Source organism: Myodes glareolus, chromosome 18 (genome assembly GCF_982192425.1).
Source record: "Myodes glareolus chromosome 18, mMyoGla1.1, whole genome shotgun sequence".
Classification (NCBI taxonomy): domain Eukaryota; kingdom Metazoa; phylum Chordata; class Mammalia; order Rodentia; family Cricetidae; genus Myodes; species Myodes glareolus.
The window spans coordinates 63,563,231-63,572,541 of NC_142043.1; the positions used below are offsets into that span (position 1 = coordinate 63,563,231).

General features: G+C 48.0%; 1 protein-coding gene across 6 annotated transcripts in view; it reads right to left on the reverse strand.

The window, feature by feature from the left end:
• Positions 1-9,093, reverse strand: part of Pknox1 (PBX/knotted 1 homeobox 1) — a 46,538-nt gene extending 37,445 nt beyond the window's left edge. For 4 of the 6 annotated variants that reach the window (XM_085679833.2, XM_085679837.2, XM_085679836.2 and 1 more), the window contains exon 1: positions 8,971-9,093. The gene's annotated coding sequence lies outside the window, so the exon portion shown is untranslated. The remainder of the gene's footprint in view (positions 1-8,970) is intronic. The other 2 variants (XM_085679834.2, XM_085679832.2) reach the window with 1 other exon arrangement.
• Between the last annotated feature and the right edge of the window lie 218 nt (positions 9,094-9,311).

Here is a 9,311-nt window from a genome sequence, read left to right on the forward strand (position 1 = left end):
GTTACAGTTGTGAGCTGCCAGGTGGGTGCTGGAAATAGAACTCAGATCCTCTGGAAGAGCAGCCAGCAACTCTGAACCTCTGGGCCATCTCTGCAGCCCTAATGCAATGTGTTCGTATTTTTGTCACCGTCAATCTATCTTTCTGTCTCTTTTTATAACTATTTTTCTCTAATTTCTTCTTAATCAAATTTAACAAGTTCAAGATCATATTTGCCCTCTTTGGGTCAATTTTACTTTTCTTGTGTCTTAAGGTGAAAGCTTAATCTGCTTCCTTTTTTATGTCCTAGTACAAGCACTTGTGGATTTAGTTTCTCCTGAGCCCTATTTCGCCTCCATCCTGGAGGTGAGCATGTGTAATACAGTTATTCATTTGTAAGTCAGAAAATAGCTGTGCTCATTCTTCTATTCAGAGGCAGAAAACAGTTTTGTTCTTTGAGACAGGGTCTAACATGCAACCCTAACTGACCTCGAACTCACTATGTGTCTAGGCCTCAAACTCAGAGAGATCCTCTTTCTCTTGCCTGTTGAGTGCTACGATAAAGGCATGTCCCATCTCACTGGGATAGTTTTGGAATCTCCTCTTTCTTCCAAGAAATATACAGAAGAATGAGATCCACCTGCCTCTGCCTCCAATGCTGGGCAGAATTAAAGGTGAGCACCACCACACCTGGCTCAAAATTTCTTTCTAGGAATCTTTGGCTTCACTTCTGAAGTTCAAACTAGGCTCTGGTCTCAGATTCCCATTCACAGAACTCCTTGTTCAGCTTTACTTGTCTTTGAGAAGCGGAAGACAACCTTGAACCCCTGATGCAGCCTCCACTTCCTAGAGCTGAAATTACAGGAAGATATTACCATACCTTTTAGGAGAGGGGTCTGTTTTTTAACACAAGATTTCACTATGTAGCCCAGACTAGCCTTGAGCTCACAACAATTCTCCTGATCTGTTGTTTAATGCTGGAATTCAAGAGTGGTACACCACACCCAGCTAGAATTTACTTTTCTGAAATCTAAGATTTTATTTTACCCTTAACACACAGCTAATTTTGTTAAGTGTTTATGTGACGAAGACAGTCTACATTTTCTTTAATAGGCAAAAATTTCTGCCCATGTTTATTGGTTCCTCTGCATCAGCAGTTCTCAACTGGAGACAATGTTGGCACCCAGGGGACATCTGAAAATGCCCAGAGACATTTCTGATGATTGAAGCATGTGAGATCCTGACCGAGTGATCTGGCTCATGTCCTGCCTACCCTCCTTTGATAACTTCTTGGTCACTGAGCTGCTAGGATCACTGAGAGAGATCTGTTTGTCTGTGTGTATGAGTGTGTGTGTACACGCATGCTTGTTAGTTTACCTGCTATAATCTATCTCAGTAAGGCATATTACTTAGTAAGTTTACATTAGTAACTAATCCTTTGTGTGACATGCAGTGGCCCTCACTGCTTTTCTCCTCTATCTAGTACTGCCACCAGGAGTTTGTCTTGCCTGGCAGCTGCTCCTAATAGGCTAAGTTTTCTACCCCTTGTTCACCATCTACCTGCCAGTCTTAGATGCCCTATATATATAGTCATGTTATTCAGTTAGAAGTCACTTTCCTGCTTAATCTGGAGCTTTATCAGATGAAAGATGGAGCCCTTTCAAATTAGCTGTGGTTCCTCATATTCTGGGCTTATGTTTCTTAATTCTCCTTTGTTAAAGCTTTTCTGTTCAGTCATCCTGCATGTTTGGTATGTTCCCTGTCCTCACCTATCCTCAGTTATCAACTGGTTATTTTCACACTAAGAATCCTAAAGTCAATAGTAACATTCTATCCCTGCTGGTTTCCATAACAACTCTGTATTATCTATTACACATAAACAGGTTTACAAGCCAGGTGTGCAGGTGCTCACCTGCAGTTCAACTGCCCAAGAAGCTGCTTCAGGAAGATCCTTGTGAGTGGTTCAAGGGGAGCCTGGGCAACATGGAAGGACACACTGTTTTTCCAGAGGACAGAGGTTTGCTACCCAGAACCTACATGGCAGTTCACAATCATGTGTGACTCCACTTCCAAGAGATTCAGTGCCCTCTTCTGGCCTCTGCAGACACACATGTGCACAGATGTACATGTAGGCAAAAACACTCATACACATAAAAATAAATCTTTAAAAATATCCACCAGGCGGTAGTGGCAAATGCCTTTAATCCCAGCACTCAGGAGGCAGTGGCGGACACATTTCTGCAAGTTCAAGGCCAGCTTGGGTTACAGGGCGAGTTCCAGGACAGGCTCTAAAGCAACAGAGAAACCCAGTCTCAAAAAAAGAAAGAAAGGAAGGAAGGAAGGAAGGAAGGAAGGAAGGAAGGAAGGAAGGAAGGAGGGAAAAGAGAAGAGAAGAGAAGAGAAGAGAAGAGAAGAGAAGAGAAGAGAAGAGGAAAGATCCACTAAAAACCAGGTGGTGGCACACACCTTTAATCCCAGCACCAAGGAGGCAGAGGCAGGTGGATCGCTAAATTCAAGGCCAGTCTGGTCTACAGAGTGAGTTCCAGGACAGCCAGGGCTACACAGAAAAACAAAACAAAGCAAACAAACAAAAAAATCGCTAAAATGTAGGAAAAGGAAAAAGCCTGAATCAGGTTGAGTAGACAGTCCAATGGGCAAAGCGCCTACTATACAAATTTGAGATCCCAAGTTCAGCTCCTCAGCACCCATCTAAGGGCCAGGCACAGTAACATGCACCTGTAACCCCTGCACTGGGGAAATGTGGACAGATGGGGTAGACCCCTAAAGCTCATTGGCCAGCCATTCTAGCCAAATCCATGAGCTCTAGGTTCAGTGAAAGACCCTGTCTGCCTTCAAAAAGATTTAAAAAAAAAAAAAAAAAAAAGAAGAGAGGAAAACACCTTACCTTGACTTTTGGTCTTCACCACACGTGCATGTGTATATTATCTCATGTGTGCTCTCTCTCTCTCACACACACACACACACACAAACACACAATACTCTCTCCTCCTCACTTATTGCCATGAACTAATCCTTAGCTCTAGGGCCATACAAATGCAGGCCACCGTGGGATTTTGTAGTTTGCTAACTCCTAGTCTAAATAAGTTATAGCTAACCAAAGAAAAATATCTCTTTCTTTCCTTTTTTTCCCCCTTCATGTTTTGGGAAGAGAGTTTCTCTGTGTAACCCTGGTTGTCCCAGAATACTCTTAACCCACCTAAAATGTTTACCAACTCAGTTGGTGATGTTTTATGCCATTGGATAGGCCCTAGCACCCTATGTTCCTTTCCAGTTGCCACACCAACACAGGACAACTTTTTCAGTCCCACCTGCTTCAAAGTGAGCTTTGTGACCCCAATCCAAAAAACCCTGGGCATTCTGGGCAAGTTCAGTTAGTATCTGCGAAGAGCAAAACCAGCACCAAAAGAGACAGACGCGACAGCAGAAGGCTGAAGACAGCACTCAAGGGCTCGGCTGTTTCTCATTTTCCTTGTTACTAATCCTCCTAAGAACTGATGTCTTTGTCCAAATTAAACCTGTTTTTTAAAAAGTTTTATAAACAACGGTGCTTTGGTTTCATGTATGTCTGGGTGAGGGTGTTGGATTTCCTGGAACTGGAGTTACAGACAACTGTGAGCTGCCATGTGGGTGCTGGGAACTGAACCCAGTTAACCGCTGAGCCATCTCTCTAGCCCTAAATCTGCTTTCTAATAAACCTGCAAAGCCAGGGCATTCTAAGAACACTAGCGAAGGTCTGCCTTCAAAAGTACACTTTCTCCAGGAGCTCTTTTGGAATTAACCACCTAGCATCAAGTCCAGGGAGTTCCACTGGGTAAGAAGTCTCAGGTGACTGGGGCTCACAACTCATAGACAGCCCAGTTCTCATTCCCCAGCACAGAGACAGTCAGTCAATAAGTAACTCATTGAAGGAAAACATCTGCCAAGAAACCACTTTAGTTTTCAAACAAAGCTTGAGAAGGTGCCATTTAAAACTTAATATCCAAATAAAATCAGATATTAAATCTTATCAAAACAAAACCTGTGCCAGGCACAGTGGTGGTACACTTATAACCCAAGACAACTCAGACACATGGGAGGCTCAAACAGAAGAATGGTTTGAGGCAAGCCTGGGATATAAAGCAAAAAACACACTAAAAATCTACAGAATAAAAGACATAGCAAATTTCTAATAACAAAGACACGTGTTAGTGTAAGGGTGTGATTGCTGGCATAGTGCTATAGCATGAGTGTGCAGAGGTCAGGGAACAACCTTGAGACAGTCCTCACCTTCCACTTTTCTTGTTTGCTACTGCATTTGCCAGGCAAGCTGGCCCATGAACTTCCAGGGATCCTCACGTCTCTCTGTCTTCCGTCTCATAGCAGTGCTGGGATTTACAGATGTGCTACCACGTTAGGCTTTGTGTGGGATCTGGGGATCTGAGCTTGGTTCACACTTGTGTAGCAAGCACCTTACCTGTTATCTCCTTGGCCCCAATAAAAGACATTTTACAGGTTTTAGAATTTGTTTTGATAGACCGAGTTAGATGGTCTATCATAGCTATGAAATTTATTATCAAAGCTTTAAGACCTTATGACTATCACTGGCATCAATACAAATGACACACAAAACTTACATAATGTCCTTGTTATTAGATCAATGAAACTGTCCTGTGAGAGATGGGTGCTAGGCTACAGCATAATGGTAACATGTGTTTACCATGTACAGTGTCCCGTGTTCATGTGCTTACCAGGGTCAATTCCTAGCACAAGGAAAGCAAAGCAAGGAAGTGGAAACAGGGACTGTAACTCTTGCACACTGAGCACTCTTTCCCTAGGACAGTCTCTCTCCCTCGGGCACTGCCAGTGTTGCTCAGAGTCACTGACTGTGCACTACAGAAAGAGGTCCCAGAGGGCCCTTCTGCCTGCAGCTGCTGCCTTTCCATAGCAGAGTCCTTGTCAACCTGGCTAATACCGTGTTGAGCAGATAAGAGGAAAGCCAGCTTTCAGATGGGAAACAGACACTGTCAAAAGCTAAATGTTCAAAGGCATTGACACATGAGGCATAACCATCAGATATTTTTAAAAAAATTGTGACACATTTTTAAATTAAATTTATTTCTTTATTGTGTGTTTGTACAATGCCACAGCTAATGTGGAGGTTAAAGAGCAACTTGTAGAAGTCAATTCTCTTCTTCCACCATGTGGGATCTGGGAATGAACGCAGGTTGTCAGGCTTGGTGGCAAGAGCCCTTCTTTACCTGCTGAGCCATCTCTCTGGCCCAACTTTAAAATTTTAAAATAAGAAATGGTTATGTTAACATGCATAAAATTATATGATAATGCCAGATACAGAAGCACTTAAATAACTGATACATAAAATGTATGTTTATAAACTAGATTCAAAAGTGGGCAAAGAACTTAAGAAGTTTCTCCAAAGAAAACACACAACTGGCAAATAAACCCAGAAAAAGATGCTGAGCATCACTAATCACCAGAGAAATGAATTAAAATTATAAAATGCCACCTCACACCCAGCAGGATAGCTATTAACAACTACATAGAAAACTGGTGCTAGGAGAGGGCTTGTCTACTGTTCAAAAAGCTCTCAGTTCTTGCCCCACAACAACCAAACATCCAAGAGCCAGGATGGCGAGAACCTGGAAACTGTGAGTATAGAAAAGCAGAATAGGGGTTAAGACATAACTAACATAACGATCTACTTCTGAGACCACCAAAGCACTGAGGGCAGAGCCTCAGATACTGACAACTCATGTCCAGGGCCATGTTTTTCACAATAGCCAAAAGGTGGAAGGAACCAAGTGTTCAGCAAAGAGTGGATGAACAAAATGCAGGGCAGATATAGAATGGAACTGTAGTAGGCTTAAAAATATGGAAATACTGGCACCAACTAAAGTATGAAAAAATTTTTACTAAGTGAAATGAGCCAATCATAAAAAGGCAAATGTATTATCCCACTTGTATAGAATACATAAAATTGGCACCTTCATACATACAGAAAATCAAATGTGGTTGTTGGGAAGAAAAAGTAGTTAATGTAGAAAAAGGTAGTCCCCAGGCCCAAGGTCAGGGTGTGGATGGTGATGTGTGGGGAAAGAGCTCAGAAGTCTCACGTTCATGGCTAACAAAGGGAAGAGGGTGAAGAATGTACAAGCGGGCACTGAGAGAATGTGAGATGGATCTGGGTGAGAACCAGGCAACATGGTGGTCACAGAGGGAACCCACTGGACTCCTGTTGTCTCATCCCACTGAACACACATATACATTGTCACCTGAGAAGGCTTTACTCTATTAGAGGGTGGGCCAAATATGTGACACAGGAATTTAGGATGACAGGATTCTCTCAGCAGAAATGACCTCACACACAACGAGCATGGACAATCCACACTAATCTCTCCTCAAGAGGGAAGAAGAGCCTGTGGTTTGAGACATCAGGATGACCAGACTCCATCATTCCAGAGACTGGCCCAAGGCAATAAAGCCACCTGGGGTAGGGATGTTCGGAATCAGCTTCAGGGCTCTGTAAAGCAATGTTCTGTCAGGGAGCTACAACCCTACCTAGTGGTTTTCAACATTATGAAGACACTCCAGATGTTTTCCTCCCTGAAAATACTTGGAATAAGAAGCTGCTCCATCTTTCCATGCTCCTGAGACATGTCCTGAGAACCACAGAACAGCAAAGAAACAGGAGTTTTCAACCACAGGCCAGGCACCACACTGACTGCCTTCTGCAGAAAATTTCCAGAAACAATAGCAGAACAGCAGGGGCTGCAGCAGGCTGGGTACCCCGCATCCTCTCAGCAAAGGAACACTCGGCAGCCTTTGTGGCCAGGCCTATGGACGCTTGGCACCAGGCCTAGGACCGTACCACCCAGACTTTGTTCATCTTACCAACCTCTGCCACCAACTTCTATCTGCAATATACTTCACTTTATACAGGCTCTAAACAGAACCGAAGACACATGGATTCAACACGGCTCGTTGTAAGTCACCTTAATCACCAAAGACTCTTACCCTCAGCCACTCTGAGGCCACACCATTACATCAGGATATTCAAGCCCCCCCCCCAACTGTTGTATTACTTAAATTCCTTGTCACCTCTGCCATCAAATAACTGTGTCAGGAAGGCTGGGGAGGGGCACATTCCCCCTCCCCCCACCCCTCCACCGTTATTCCGGCCAAAGATCGCTGAATGTACATGGGTTTCTAATGAGGACTTTTCAAACTAAGTAGCTGAAACTGACAAAATCAAAAGTATCTGCAGCAGCTTCTAAGTGTGCTCCAACTCTTAGAGGAAGGCAGACAGTAAAGCAGGAGATCTAGCAGGGCCAGTGTGGGGCATGTCGCAAAGCATCCCGGTTGTCACTGAAACCTCACCACACTCCCGAAGGACAGGACGTGGAGGGCTCTGTTCAGGCTGGTTGCACCGTGAGCTAATCCAGGGCTCAGATGAGACTCTCTCCACTTTGGTCCCATACTTTTGATAGCTATTTCAATACGGCCGGTTCTGTTTGACCCTGGGAAAGCTAGGCTCATGGATCCACACTTGGAACTTTGGCAAATTTCTTTTCTTCTCAGTCGTTCTAGTTTTAACAATACCTGACCAAAACCAAGCTTGTAACCGAATGTTACTGCTCCTGTAGTGACTTTGTTTCCACAATTCACAGTTAGGACTTTCCTAAAGTTAGGCTACAAAAGCCAAAGAAATGGAACTAAACATCATCCTGCTTGCAACCTGAATCGGAGACCGTGGGGGAACGAGCTATCGTTCCAGCCATTATTCCTCGATTCTAAAGCACAGAGAACTCTCTTAAGGTGCTTCCACTCCTGGTACCCCCGGTGACAAAGTTTGCCAGGAGAAACCGTGAGCTTCAGCGATACCTCACACAATGGTGGATCTAGACTCAACACACTATTGCAGCGGGATGCTCGACAGGCATAGACCCCAGGCTGAGAGGGTCTGCTGACTCCTGCATCACCTGGACACCGCCTGAGCAACAAAACGTGCTAGCAACGCGATCCTGCCTTGGTCAAATCTTTCCTCGGAGTGTTTAAAGAAAGCTCATTTTTCTAATGCCATGACAGGAGGCCCGCTTAGGGGCGGGTTCTTCCATCCTTTAGTGGAAAGCACCTACATCTAAAAAAAAAAAAAATCAAACCAGTCACTTCTGGAAGAAGCTTCCGTGTCGAGGCTGACACCTATGTCTCAGCTATCCAGAATCCCAGGGGAGCGCTCAAACTTGGGTCTCGCGGCCCGCGCTCCCGGGTGGCGTGGCGGACCGATCGCGCAGGCCGTAGCCTCAGGAGCCCGGAGCCCCGAGATCCGCGAGCTCCGATCTCCTCATCTGCACCGCTTCCCTTCACAGAAACACTCGGAGCAGAAGCAGCGGGCCAAACGCTCCCTAAGAAGCTACCCCTAATGGGCCGCGGACACGCGCGACACGCTGTCACCGTCCGCGGACTCCCGCGGGAAGCCCCACGCTGGCTCGGGCCGCCCCTCTGGGCCGCGGACCCCGCCGCCATCTTCCTGCCTCGCAGCCCCCCGGCCCTCGGCCCGCGCGCCCCCCGCCAACCCGCGCGCCCCCGCCGCCCGCGCGCCGCGCTCCGTGAGCGACGGTTAGGCGCGCGCCTCGAGCGGGCCCAGCGCGGAGGCCCTGCCGCCTTCCAGAAATTTCCGCGCCCCTGAACCCGCAGAGGAAAACAAGCCGGGCGCGCCCCCGCGCCGCGGCCGCAGCGCCCCCTCCCCCATCGGCGCTCCCCCTCCCCCGCCCCCCGCCCCCGCCCCGGGCGCGGGTCAAGTGCGGCCCCGGGCACCGCCCGCCCGACCGCCCGCCCGCCCGACCACCCGCCCGGCCCGCGGCGGAAGAGGCAGCAGCGGAGGCGGCGGCAGCGGCGGCCTCGGCCGGTGTGATTGATAGGGACGGCGGCGGCGAGAGCGGTGGCGGCGGCGGCGGAGCGGTTGAGTGACAGCTTACCTGGGTGCCAATCTTCATCACACTGACAAGCGGCTGCAGCAATCGGGACCCGCAGTGCCGCGCCCGCGTCCAACCGTCACGCCGACGCTAGGCCACGCGACACAGCCTCGCTCAATGGGAGGAGGGCGACGCCGACGCGCGCCGCATCAATATTCACCGCGGGGGCGGGGCCTACCGGGCTCGGGCCCCGCCCCCGCCCAGCGCGGCGGCGGGCACAGGGCGGGGCGGCGGCGGGCGGGGGCGAGGCAGGGGCGGGGCGAATCCCGAGGAGGCGGGGCAGAGACCGGTCCCGCCCCTCCGCGCTCCCTCAGCCAGGCCCCACCCAGCGGCCAGGCCCCGCC